Source organism: Heteronotia binoei, chromosome 12, assembly GCF_032191835.1.
Source record: "Heteronotia binoei isolate CCM8104 ecotype False Entrance Well chromosome 12, APGP_CSIRO_Hbin_v1, whole genome shotgun sequence".
NCBI lineage: Eukaryota > Metazoa > Chordata > Lepidosauria > Squamata > Gekkonidae > Heteronotia > Heteronotia binoei.
The window spans coordinates 2,290,141-2,303,804 of record NC_083234.1 but is presented as its reverse complement, the minus strand read 5'-3'; positions in this window follow the sequence as shown (position 1 = coordinate 2,303,804).

Here is a 13,664-nt window from a genome sequence, read left to right as displayed (position 1 = left end):
TGAGAGGCAAGGACTTTGGATGCTGCCAAAGCGGGCTCCCTCCCTCCCTCCCTCCCTTCCTTCCTTCCTTCCTTCCTTCCTTCCTTCCTTCCTTCCTTCCTTCCTTCCTTCCTTCCTTCCTTCCTTCCTTCCTTCCTTCCTTCCTTCCTTCCAGTGGAGCGTGGTCTCCTTCAGGAGGCGGACTGCAGCTGAGCTGACCTGCCACCCACACCGCCTGGGCAGAGAAGGGGGTGTTCCTCTTGGTTCCTGAAGCACACACTGCCTGGAGCTCTTTCCGGTGCCTACTTCATGGAGCAGGAGCAGTCTGTCTTCTTCTTCGTGTCTCTTTTTTGGCTGGACAGCCAGCCTGGCCTTCAGCAGCTGCACAGCCACCAACGGTTTAATGTGTCGTGTCCTGCCAGAGCTTCTTCCTTGGCTCTGCGTATCAGCTGAGCACTGAAAGCCAAACGGAGAGTACCCCCCCCCCCTGCTGCTTTGGGGGGAGGGGAGATGAACCGTGTCATGTTCCCTTGGCTCTGTTGGCCACTCTTCCTGGGGTGGAAGCCAAAGGGGTGACGTCAGTGACTAGGGGGAAGGAGGTGACCTCCCCCTTGCCCAGTTGCTGAAGGGTGGCTGGAGTTTCTCCAACCCTGTCTTGGTTGTGTGTTTCTGAGAGTGAATGTCTTTTGTTTGTATCCTTGTCCTCGGCTAGTCCTGCCATTTTGTTTCTACCAATTCTGCTGCCAAATGCAAAAAATAAAAGACAGGTCTGCTCTGCCACTTCCTGCTTCTCAGTGATGGCGACTGCAAAAGTGGGGGGGAGGGAGGGGGGCTTGGAGCACTTTTCCTGGAGGGGAGAGTATGAGGAATGGGGGAGTTTTTAGTCGAGAAAAAAGGCGACTGGGGGTGGGCAGAGAGTCAGGCTACAGCGGGAGCAGCTGCCCTGGAATAACAGGACCTCCCTCAGGGCATCCCATTGGCCCTCTGTGGGGCAGGGGGCAGCAGCCATGGGGCCCAGGAGGAGAAGACACAATGGATCCCTATTTTCCTTGTGTTCCCAATAACATAAGTTGACCCTCCAGAAGGGGGGCCACATAAACAAACAGGATTTAAAAGGGGACTGTATATTTTTTAAAACTATCATGAAAGTAGAATGCCAGCGGTGGGGTGGGGGTTTTCCATTGTTTTGCACTGAGTGCCACATGTATGACTGTCTGCCCACAGGACAGAAGTCTTGGGTGTGTGCTCGATGCAAGGAGCTCCTGATCCTCAGGGAACGAGTTTGTACCCTTGAGGCCGAGGTGGGTGACCTGGAGAAGCAGAGACAGTCAGGCACTCAGAGAAGACTCTCAGGGACGTATTAGATGAGCCCCACTCCGAACATGGCAGCCCCTTTGCTCCCAGGGAGCGTGAGGGTCAAGGGGGAACAGGGCACCGTGCTGAGGATAAGGGGAATGCACCCTCTTCTTCAGTTGGTGAGCAGGAATCCTTTCACGCCAAGGAACCATCGCTGGGCAGGGAGAGGGGGGCGGGTCTTGGTAGTTGGTGATTCGATCCTTAGGCAAATAGACAGCTGGATGGCAAAACCGCATACTGGCCGTATGGTGCCTTCCTGGTGCGAAGGTAGCGAACATTACGCGTGTACTAGATAGGCTGATAGACAGTGCTGGGGAGGAGCCAGTGGTCGTGGTGCATGTTGGCACCAACGATGTGGGGAAATGCAGTCGTGAGGTCCTGGAGGAAAAATTCAGCCTGCTAGGCGGGAGACATAAGGCCAGGACCCCCAAGGTAGCCTTCTCAGAAGTGCTGCCTGTTCCACGTACAGGGCTGGAGAGACAGGCACAAATTAGAAGTCTCAATGTGTGGATGAGACGATGGTGTAGGGAGGAAGGGTTTAAGTTTGTTAGGCACTGGGATGCTTTCTGGAACAAGCAGAAGCTGTACAAAAGAGACGGTCTCCACTTGTCCCCAGATGGAACCAGGCTGCTGGCGCTTAAAATCAAAAAGATGGCAGAGCAGTTTTTAAACTAAATCTTGGGGGAAAGTCGACAGGAGATGAAATGTCTTTGGTTCGGGAGGACTCATCTCAAAGAGATTAAGGGTTAGCTGTTACTTTTCTACCAGGTAATGGATCAGAGTTGTCCACTGAGATGGTGACAAACAGTATGGAGTGTCTGACAAAGTCTCGAGGTGGCAGGAGGAAGGTTGCGGGCCTAACTTGCCTGGGAAATTATAGATGTTTGTATACAAATGCTAGAAGTGTTCGAAGTAAAATTGGTGAGTTGGAATGTTTAGTGCTGGGGGAAAACATAGACATTGTGGGAATTTCAGAAACTTGGTGGAATGAGGAGAATCAGTGGGACACGGTGATTCCTGAATATATCGGAAGGATAGGGAGGGAAGAGTTGGAGGTGGGGTGGCTCTGTATGTCAGAGAGGGTATACAGTCTAGTAAGACCGAGGCCAAAGAATTAGATTCCCTTCTAGAAATGCTTTGGGTTGAAATAGAGGGTCCAAAAGGAAATTTAACTATGGGAGTTTGTTATCGCTCACCAAATCAAAAGATAGAGGACGATTATAATATGATGGAAGGATTAAAGATAATGGCTAAACATAAAAACTGTGTCGTAATAGGTGATTTTAACTATCCGTAGATTGATTGGGTCAATATGTGTTCAGGTCGAGAGAAAGAGATTGAGTTTCGAGATGCTCCCAATGACTGTGCTATGGAGCAGATGGTCACAGAACCTACCAGGGGTGGGGCGATCCTGGATTTGGTCCTAAGTAATGCCCAAGACTTGATGAGAGATGTAAAAGTGATCGCACCGCTTGGGAGCAGTGACCATAATGTTATTGATTTCACCATTTTATTTATTTATTTATTTAGGATTTATATCCTGCCCTTCCCACAAGTGGCTCAGGGCGGCTTCCAAAAATTGGTCAAACATAAAAATTAAACAGTTAAACAGTTAAAACCTTAAAAACCAGTAGGCATTCCAAATACATATAAAACAGACGTCTAGCAAGCTACATTGAGTTCTCATCTTAGCTAGGTGTAGGCTAGCCAGAAGAGGGTCGTCTTACAGGCCCTGCGGAACTGAACAAGGTCCCGCAGGGCCCTCACCTTTGTATAAATAGTTGCCCCAAAGGACCAGCACAACCACGTTTAACTTTAAAAGGGGTAAATTCTCTGAGATGAGCCATGTGAAGAGGAAACTGAAAGGAAAGGTAAATACAGTCAAAACCCTTGGGAAAGCTTGGACGCTATTTAAAACTATAATCCTAGAAGCTCAGATAAAATACATACCACAAGTTAGGAAAGGCACATACAGGTATAAGAAAAGGCCTGCATGGTTAACAAACAAAGTAATGGAAGCTGTAAAAGGTAAGAAGGACTCCTTTAAGCAGTGGAAAGCTAGTCCAAGTGAGGTTAATAAAAGGGAACATAGGCAGTGCCAAACCAAATGCAAGACTGTGATCAGGCAGGCAAAAACGGACTTCGAGGAGCATATTGCAAAAAGCATAAAGACCAACAATAAAAATTTCTTCAAATATATTAGAAACAGGAAATCAGCCAGGGAGGCAGTGGAGCCCTTGGATGACCAAGGGGTCAAAGGATTACTGAAGGAGGCTAGGGAAATGGCTGAGAAGCTGAATGCATTTTTTGCCTCTGTCTTCACTGTGGATGATAAGTGTTTGCCCATTCCAGAACCACTTATTTTGGACGGGGTGTTGAAAGACCTGAATCAGATTGAGATAACAAGAGCGGAGGTCCTACAACTGATAGACAAATTAAAAACTAATAAGTCACCAGGTCCGGATGGCATACATCCAAGAGTTCTGAAAGAAGAAGTTGAACTTGCAGATCTTCTGACAAAAATATGTAATCTTTCATTGAAATCTGCCTCCGTTCCTGAGGACAGGAAGGTAGCAAATGTCTTTTAAAAGGGTTCCAGAGGAGATCTGGGAAATTACAGGCCGGTCAGTCTGACTTCAATACCAGGAAAGTTGGTAGAAACCATTATCAAGGACAGAATGAGTAGGCGCATTGATGAACACGAGTTATTGAGGAAGACAGCATGGGTTCTGTAAGGGAAGATCTTGCCTCACTAACCTGTTACAGTTCTTTGAGAGGTGAACAAAGGAGACCCAATAGATGTTGTTTACCTTGACTTCCAGAAAGCTTTTGCTACAGTTCCTCATCAAAGGCTCCTTAGTAAGCTCAAGAGTGAAAGGACGGGTCCTCTTGTGGATCAAAAATTGGCTAATTAATAGGAAGCAGAGAGTGAGTATAAATGGGCAGTCTTCACAGTGGAAGACGGTAAGCAGTGGGGTGCCGCAGGGCTCAGTACTGAGTCCCATGCTCTTTAATTTGTTCAATAATGATTTGGAGTTGGGAGTGAGCAGTGAAGTGGCCAAGTTTGCAGATGATACTAAATTGTTCAGGGTGGTGAGAACCAGAGAGCATTGTGAGGAACTCCAAAGGGATCTGTTGAGGCTGGGTGAGTGGGCGTCAACGTGGCAGATACGGTTCAATGTGACCAAGTGCAAAGTAATGCACATTGGGTCCAAAAATCCCAGCTACAAATACAAGTTGATGGGGTGTGAACTGGCAGAGACTGACCAAGAGAGAGATCTTGGGGTCGTGGTAGATAACTCACTGAAAATGTCAAGACAGTGTGCGATTGCAATAAAAAAGGCCAACGCCATGCTGGGAATTATTAGGAAGGGAACTGAAAACAAATCAGCCAGTATCATAATGCCCCTGTATAAATCGGTGGTGCGGTCTCATTTGGAATACTGTGTACATTTCTGGTCACCGCACCTCAAAAAGGATATTATAGCATTGGAGAAAGTCCAGAAAAGGGCAACTAGAATGATTAAAGGGAACACTTTCCCTGTGAAGAAAGGTTGAAACACATGGGGCTCTTTAGATTGGAGAAACGTCGACTGCGGGGTGACATGATAGAGGTCTACAAGGGATGGGATGGAGAAAGCAGAGAAAGAAGTACTTTTCTTCCTTTCTCACAATACAAGAACTCACAGGCATTCAATGAAATTGCTGAGCAGTCGGGTTAAAACGGATAAAAGGAAGTCCTTCACCTAAAGGGTGATTAACATGTGGAATTCACTGCCACAGGAGGTGGTGGCGGCTACAAGCATAGCCAGCTTCAAGAGGGGGTTAGATAACAATATGGAACAGAGGTCCATCAGTGAGTATTAACCACAGTGTGTGTGTGTATTAGCCAGGTGTGTTCTTAGCTTCCCACCCCACCCCTCACTCTGACAACAAGGACTGAGCTGATTTCAGTCGCCTTCCAGCAGGCTAGCAAGGCCCCTTCCCCAATAACAGGGCTGGGCTAACAGGTAGCTCTTCTGGAGGAGGGAGGGAGGCGAGGGATCACCTGAGGGGATTCCTACTACCCCCCCCCCCCTTTTCTTGAAGCAATTCCCATCAACACCTTCCTTTCACAATGCAAAATAAAGTTTATGATGCCTTCTTTTGAAGGGCTCAGTGCTTAGTAGTTTTGGTGGAAAAGACAAGGAACAGAAGTTACTTGTTGACAGCAAGGAACAGCAGAACTCTGTCTGAAAACAGAGACACTTTCCACACACCAGAACCAAGTCTGAATCTGGCGGCGCCTTTAAGACCAACAAAAGTTTTATTCTGGGATTACAAGCTCCCATGTGCATGCACGCCCCTCCTGATGCAGTGGTCTTTTCACACACCATCCGCTTTACTGAACTGACAGGCTGGTTCTGTTCGAGAGGGTGGGGGGAGAAATGAAGGCTCTTACTTGGGACTTCACCTTCAAGCACTGAATCTCACCCTATTGAAGTGGGGTCAGCTTGTGTCTTGCAGTATTCCCTCCTCCATCCCCTCATAGGTCCCAAACCCTGAGGGAACATGGGATCCTGGTCCTGCCCCCTCCCTGTGCACCTGTCCTAAAGCTCTTTAGTCTGTAGCGGCAGAAAACAGCAAGACTCTTGCTCTTTAATATGGGTAGTTCCCCCCCTTCCTCTGTGACTCCCCCAAGCTCCACATAAGGCTATGACTGATTTTCACCCCCAACACACAAACTGGTTCCACAGTCTCTCATTGGCTAAGGTTGCCCAGAATCTGCCCACCCACCCCCCTGTAGGCAGAGGTTGGCTGGGTGGAAGCAGAGGCCCTTGGTCACAGCCCGCCCCCCCCCCCCCACACACACAGCCCTCTGACAGGCCTGAGCTGCAGCTGGTCCGAGGTGGCAGCCCAAAGAGAAAGCCCAGCTGGCATTGGCAGAAGAGAAGGAGCACGGCTTGGCATCCCACAGCACCCCAACGCCAGCCATTGGTTCTTGGCTTACGGGGCTCTCCCATTTCAAACAGCCCGTTGGAAAGAACTGATTACGGACCGATAGTCATAGAGTCCTAGAGCTGGAAGGGACCTCCAGGGCCATCTAATCCAACCCCCTGCTCAAGGCAGGAAACCCCTCTCCCTCAATTCACAGGATCTTCATTGCTGTCAGATGGCCATCTAGCCTCTGTTGGAAAACCTCCAAGGAAGGAGAATCATAAAACCCTAGAGTTGGAAGGGACCTCCAGGGTCATCTAGTCCAACCCCCTGCACAATGCAGGAAACTCACAAACACCTCCCCCTACATTCACAGGATCCTCATCGCTGTCAGATGGCCATCTAGCCTCTGCTTAAAAACCTCCAAGGAAGGAGAGCCCACCACCTCCCGAGGAGGAAGCCTGTTCCACTGAGGAATCGCTCTAACGGTCAGGAAGTTCTTCCTAATGTTGATCTGGAAACTCTTCTGATTTAATTTCAACCCATTGGTTCTGGTCCTACCTTCCGGGGCCACAGGAAACAATTCCACACCATCCTCTATTGGACAGCCCTTCAAGTCAAGTGGATGAGTTCCCTGTGGGAGGAAATGAAGAGCATTGTGTCTTTTTAAGAGGCCGAATATACTCTATGAGAATCGCCTTACGAATGCTTTCATTCTGTACACTATTGTTGATACTACTTTTGTACAACTCTAGTCTTGAGACATTTTTGCAACGATATTTATTGTTTATATAAGCAATATATGGAATTCACTGTCACAGGAGGTGGCGGCGGCTACAAGCATAGCCAGCTTCAAGAGGGGATTGGATAAGAATATATGAGCCACAGGGTATAGATGGAACTCTCTGTCTGGGGCAGGGAGGCTCTGTATTCTTGTGCTTGAGGGAGGGACATAGTGGAAAGGCTTCTAGCCCCACTGGTGGACCTCTTGATGGCACTTGGGGGGTTTTGGCCACTGTGTGACACAGAGTGTTGGACTGGATGGGCCACTGGCCTGATCCAACAGGGCTTCTCTTATGTTCTTATGTGACACAGAGTGTTGGACTGGATGGGCCATTGTCCTGATCCAACATGGCTTCTCTTATGTAAGCAGTTTTCCCATATTCTATGAGAACTGAAGCACTATTACTACTAAGCAGTCCTTGTTTTGATCCTAGTATCTTACTCTGTATTCACTGATTTATTTATTAAGCAGAGCTAAGGGACTTCTTGAAACATGCAAATATTGACGTCGTTGTGGGTGTAAAGTCTCCCATCAACTCCAGAAGTTGAAAGTCCAAGCATTGAATTGCTTGAAGAAAAACAGCGGTGATAAGGAAATCCACGGAATGAAAGTATCACAAAGGGGGAGAGAATGCCTGTTTCTGGAATTCATAAACGATGTTGTCTCTTCCTCAGCTCAACGCCTCTTAACAGTAACAACCATCTTCCGGGAGCCGCAGAGCAAAGCATTTTCCTGCAGGTCGAAGCTCCTGTTTCTACCTTCTGCACGGGCTGGTGCGCAATGGAATTCTAAGACTGTAGCTATTATGCAATCAGCAGGCAAAGATTTTGGAGCTTATATTGTTTATTTGTACGAACGTTCTATAAATGGTTAATAATGTTTCACACATTAGTAAATATTTGCCTCTGTTTCAAGTTGCGCTTTGGTGGTTGTTCTGATTTTGTCGCAGTCTACCCCGAAGCCGGTGCCTTTTCCGTAGAAAGCTCGAGGGCTTGGCAGTTGCCAGCAGGGCGGGGCGAGACCCTTGCCAGAGCATGCATCTCCCCCCAGGAGCCCTCCCCATGCCAGCTGCACAGAGAAGGGAGGGGGCGTGGCGGTGCCTGGCAGCTGCCCCCCTCAGCCCCTCACCAGCCGGCAGGGAGGCCGCCGGGAACGACTCCGCCGACGCTCAGCGGGCTGCAGCAGCAGCAGAGCCCCCGAGGAGGACAAGCGCCCTCGCCCCACTCCAACCCCTGCCTGCCCCCTTTGGGAGCCGCTCCAGGAAGCCAGTGGGGAGGAGAGGCGAGTCCTCCCGGTCCCCACAGCGGGCCTGTGAGTGGGCTGAGCTAACTGGACCGGACGGATGACTGCCTGACTTGGGCTGGAGCCGGGAAGATGGCAGAGAGGCAGGATCCCCGCTGGCCAGTGTGGTGTAGGGGTTAAGTGCGCGGACTCTTATCTGGGAGAACCGGGATTGATTCCCCACTCCTCCCCTTGCAGCTGCTGGAATGGCCTTGGGTCAGCCAGAGCTCTGGCAGAGGTTGTCCTTGAAAGGGCAGCTGCTGGGAGAGCCCTCTCAGCCCCACCCACCTCACAGGGTGTCTCTTGTGGGGGGAGAAGATACCGGAGATTGTGAGCCGCTCTGAGACTCTGATCCAGAGAGAAGGGCGGGGTATAAACCTATGGTCTTCTTCTTCCGGCCATTTCCGACAGCCTGGAGTTCACCGGGAAGTGGAAGACTGTCCTCCGGGCTCTCCCTCCTCCCTGTGGAACCCCCACCTGTACAGATGCTAAGCAGGGGACACCACGAGGGCTGTGGTGGGAGCCCAGGGGGGGTCTCTGCCCCTCCCTCCCCACATGGAGGGGGCTCCATCTAGCTGTAGCCACCCGGCTGGGGTCTGCCCCCCCCCCCCCGTTGGGGCCGCTGCCAGGACTCGCATCCCGCAAGGCAAGAGGTGCCAACCCAAGGTCACCCCCCCCGGAAACCCCCACGGCAGAGCCCCCCCCCGATCCTCCTCAGATACAGGCAGACGGAAGTCTCCGGTTGGGTGGCCAGCTGACAGCACTGCGGGGCCTGTGAATTTAGGGGGAGATCGTTGTGGATTTGGCCACCCAATGAGCAGGGAGCCGTCCCTGGAGAAGACCCTGGGGATGCTGGGAAAGACAGAAGGCAAAAGAGGAGACGGCTGGACAGCGTTTCTGATGTAACTAACCCGAATTTGAGCAGACTTCGGAGGATGGCGGAAGACAGGAGGGCCTGGCGGGACTTGGTCCAGGGGGTCGCAAAGAGTCGGACTCGACTGTGCGACTGAACAACAAAGTTGTGAATTCCCTGCATTGTGAGGGGGGCTGGACTAGATGACCCTGGAGATCCCTTCCTACAATATAGACTTCATTCATTCACTTCCTTAAAGCTCATTCCTAGAATAAAACTTGGTTGGTCTTAAAGGCGTCGCTGGACTCGACTTGGGCTGTGCTGCTTCAGAGCGCCCCGGCTGCCCACCTCGATCTAGCCTGGCACGCCAACCCACCCCGGGGGTGTCAAACTCATTTGTTAAGAGAGCCAGTTCTGACATAAATGAGACCTTGCTGGGCAGAGCCATGCTGGCCCGGGCCGTGTGTGTGCCTCTTTAAGATCCGGTAGCAGAGATACAAACTTTATTAAGGGCAACGATAAACACAATTAAAGGTGGGGGTTTAAAAAAGAAAAACAACCTTAAAATAAACCATTCTTAAAAATTAGCACTGGTTGATCTTAAAGGTGCCTTTTAAATCTCTCTCCCATGGATCCAGGGAACTGGGCAAAGGAAGCTCTGGCTCTTTCCTCCCTTCCCCAGAGACTGGAGGGGGGAGTCTCAGCCAATAGAAGGAAGAGAGGCTTGGCTCAGTAGCTGTGCCATTGAGATTGCCTGGCAAAGCAAGTGGTCTTCCCTCCCCTTTCTCCCCAAAGGAGGAGCCTCAGCCAATGGAGAAAATAGAGGCCTTGCTCTGTAGTTCCTGTGCAATTTAGCGAGCCTGGCAAAGCAAGCTGTGATGCAGAAGGAAGCAAGAGAGAGGGAGAAGGAAGCAGATGACAGCCAGTTGCTGGGGGGCTTGAAATGGAGCCCTCTGGGGGCCTGATTCGGCCCCTGGGCCGCATGTTTGATGCCCCTGCTAACCGTTCCCCTAAGCTGGCTTCCTTTGGGGTAGAAGGGGGGCAGGCATTACCAAGAATACCGCCCAGGCCCCTTCCTCCAGTCCCCTTCTACTGGGATGGGAGGGCTTGGGGGTAGTGGGGCTCCTCCAAGGCAGGCCCGAGTCCGCAGGGGGGGCGTCTCCCGAAAGGCAGGGGGAGGAGGGCTGCCGCTTGGCGGGGGGGGGGGGGGCGGCCTCAAGGGCTCTCTGAGCTGCTCCTGCTCAAGGGCAGCGCCCCTCCCCCCGCCCCCCAGGGCTTTGCCAAGGTATCCTGCGGGGGGGGGGGTGAAGCGGCTGCCAACTTAGTTCGGGGTCACCCGGGAGAGACTTGAAGGAGAAGCTTTCTGGGCCCCCTCCTCCAGCGGCAGAACAAAGCTGGACGTGCTGGCCCCGCCCCCTGAGCGAGCGGGTTTGGGGACCGGCGGGCTCTTCTTGGGAGAGTTCTGCCGCTGGCTGGCTCCCCCCGGGCCTGATCTTGCCGTCACTTGAGCAGCTTTGGGGGGTGGGGGAGCTCTCCAGACCCAGACCCCGAGGCGCCTTCTATGGGGGGAGGGGGCGCCCCTACAAGAGGGGGCGGCATCTGCAGAGGGCCCCGATCCTGGCCTTCCTGCTGCTTCTGCAGCCTGCAGCCTCTTGTTGGAGCTTCAGCCCAGAGCGGCCCCCTAGTGACCTCACCGGGAAAGCAGCCCCCCGCCCTCCTTCTTGCTCAACATCTGGGCTGCTGCTGGGCTGCCTAAAAAGGCCGGGCTGCCTGGGGCTGCCCCCCCGACGCAGGCATCTGGGGAATGTCCGTCTTTTGGGAGTCTTTCCCCAAATATGGTGCCTGGAGCGGCGCGCACGGCCGGTGACATCAGCCGCCCGGGCGGGAGCCGGAGCTTTTAGCCCCCGAGCCAGCTGTGGCCGGCCCCACACCCAGCAGCAGCAGCAGCAGAAGCCGCCCGGAGCTGCGTCTCGTGAGTCCCCCCCCCCCGTCGGGGCGCAGGGCGAGGAATGGGGCACGGCCATGGGGCTGGGGCTGGGGGGCAGTCAGACCCACTCAGCGGCTGGGAGGGTGGCGTGGCGGGGCTGGGGGAGAAGCTTAGGGGCTGCGGGCTGCCCGACCCAGCGTGCCAGTCCCCAGTGGGGAGCGTTGCCCTTGGGGGCTTGCTGGGGCTCCCCCGCGGGTGGGGAGGAGAGGGGGGCGGCTTGTCTTCGGGGTGAACAGCAGCAGCAGCAGGGCGGGCGGGGGGCCAGCTCCGAGGAGGCCCTGCTGCGTTGCCCAGCATGGCAGAGAGGAGGAGGCCAGAGAACGAAGCGCAAGAGCGCCGGAGGGGAGGGAAGCGAAGGGGGGAGCCAAGGGCGCCTGGGATCCAGCTGGGGGGTGGAGGGGGGGGGGTTGCTTCAGCTGGGCCAGCATAGGACGCGCGGCGCGGTCGGGGCTGCTGCGGGCTGCTTGGAGGGGGATCTGCCTTGTGTCTCTCTGTCCGCCGTGTATTTCGCCCTCCCTGATTGGGGGAAGAGGAGCCCTGTGGAGCAGAGCGGTAAAGCTGCAGTCCTGCAGTCCGAGCTCTCTGCTCACGACCTGAGTTCGATCCCAGCGGAAGGTGGGTTCGGGTAGCCGGCTGTGTTCGACTCAGCCTTCCATCCTTCCGAGGTCGGTCAAAGAAGTCCCCGGCTTGCTGGGGGGGGGGGGGAGTGCAAAACCACCCCGTAAAAGTCTGCCGGGAAAATGCCGAGATGCGACTGGCGCTTGCGCAGGGACTACCTTGACCTCGACTTCATTGGGAGAAGAGGACCCACCCAAGAGGCCTGCGAGGTGGGAGTAAGTGGCCCAAAGCTCCGTGGCTGAGGAGAGCTGCAGGCGCCGCACCTCACGGGCATCCCGCCCCCCCCCCCAGCAAGCGGCAGGAGGGTCCAGAACCGAGACGGCAACTTCGACGGCCACCGCGGGGACCTTTCAGTCCAGGGTCTTGTTAGCGCCTCATTCCTTTTTGTTCTCTGGAACTTGAAGGGTCTCTATCAGTTGGATGGCCGCCTGCCTGTTTTGCGCGCCTCCCAGAGCCTGGCAGCAGCTGGGAAAGGGCGCTTCAGGGATCGGATGGAGAATAATAGTGCCGAAGTAGTCCCTCGGAGATGAGCCACGTCTCCTCTGCCAGGGGCTCCATCCCAGACACCCCCCCCCTTATGCTCTCCACCCCCACCTTTCCAGCCTTGGCCCTGGCCCCCCCTCCTGGCAAGTTCCCGGGGCTCAGGGGGAGCGAGCGAGCTGGGCTAGGCTGGTGCGGCGGAGCAGCTGGCCTGGCATGGGCGGGGGCGGGGCTGCTTCAGCCCTTGCGGAGTGAGGAGTGCCCAGTGGTGGCGGGTGGGGGTGGGGGCCCCAGCAGCAGGAGAGTCAAGGGCCTCTGGCTGCCTAGCCCTCTGGGGGGACAAGACCACAGCTGCCAACCTCCTGGTGGGACCTGGAGTTCTCCCGGAATGTCAAGGGAGCGCCAGCAGGCTGAAGAGATGGGCTGCACTGGTGGGATTGGCAGCTTCAGAGAGCAGAAGGCACTGCGGCCGCCGCCGAGCTCCCTCCCATCCCCACGGCCTGCCCCCAAATCTGGCGGCAGGTCTCAAGCCAGAGACAGCCAACCTCTGCAGGCGGCTGAGAGGAGCACAGAGAAGGGCGGGCGGGAACTTTCCCAGGCTCTGCATGCCCAGCAGCCCGGCTCCTCCTGGCCCTTCGCTCTGCTCTGCTCTGCTCAGCCCTCACCCAGAGCCTTCGGGTCACTTGGGAAGGAGAGAGACAAGCTGGAGCAGGGCCAGAGGAGGGCGACGGAGATGGAGAGGGGCCTGGAGACCAAGTCCTACAAGGAGGAAAGGCTGAAGGAGCTGGGCATGTTTAGCCTGGAGAGGAGGCGGCTGAGAGGTGATAGGATCACCATCTTCAAGTACTTGAAGGGCTGTCCTATTATAGAGGATGGTGTGGAGTTGTTTTCTGTGGCCCCAGAAGGTCGGACCAGAACAAACAAGTTGAAATTACATCCAAAGAGTTTCCGGCTCAACATTAAGAAGAACTTCCTGACCGTTAGAGCGATTCCTCAGTGGAACAGGCTTCCTCCTGGGGAGGTGGTGGGCTCTCCTTCCTTGGAGGTTTTAAAACAGAAGCTAGATGGCCACCTGACAGCGATGAAGATCCCGTGAATGAGACAGATCATAAGGAGGAGGGCAGGAAGGGCTGCATCGGGGCTTCGTTCTACACACCGGAGGAAATGCCCATCCCCACTTTGGAGTCAGCCAGCAATTTTTCTCCAGGCCAGTTTGGCCCCAGGGATCCTGGAGGGGTTTGTTGTCTTTTTGGCACCATCTTCTGGGTGTGGAGCCTGCAGGGGTGAGGAGAGGTATTTGTGAAGTTCCTGTGTTGTGCAGGGGGTTGGACTAGATGACCCTGGAGGTCCCTTCCACCTCTGTGATCCAACGGGCTGATGGGAGCAGCTCTCCTGCAGGGCACAAGGCC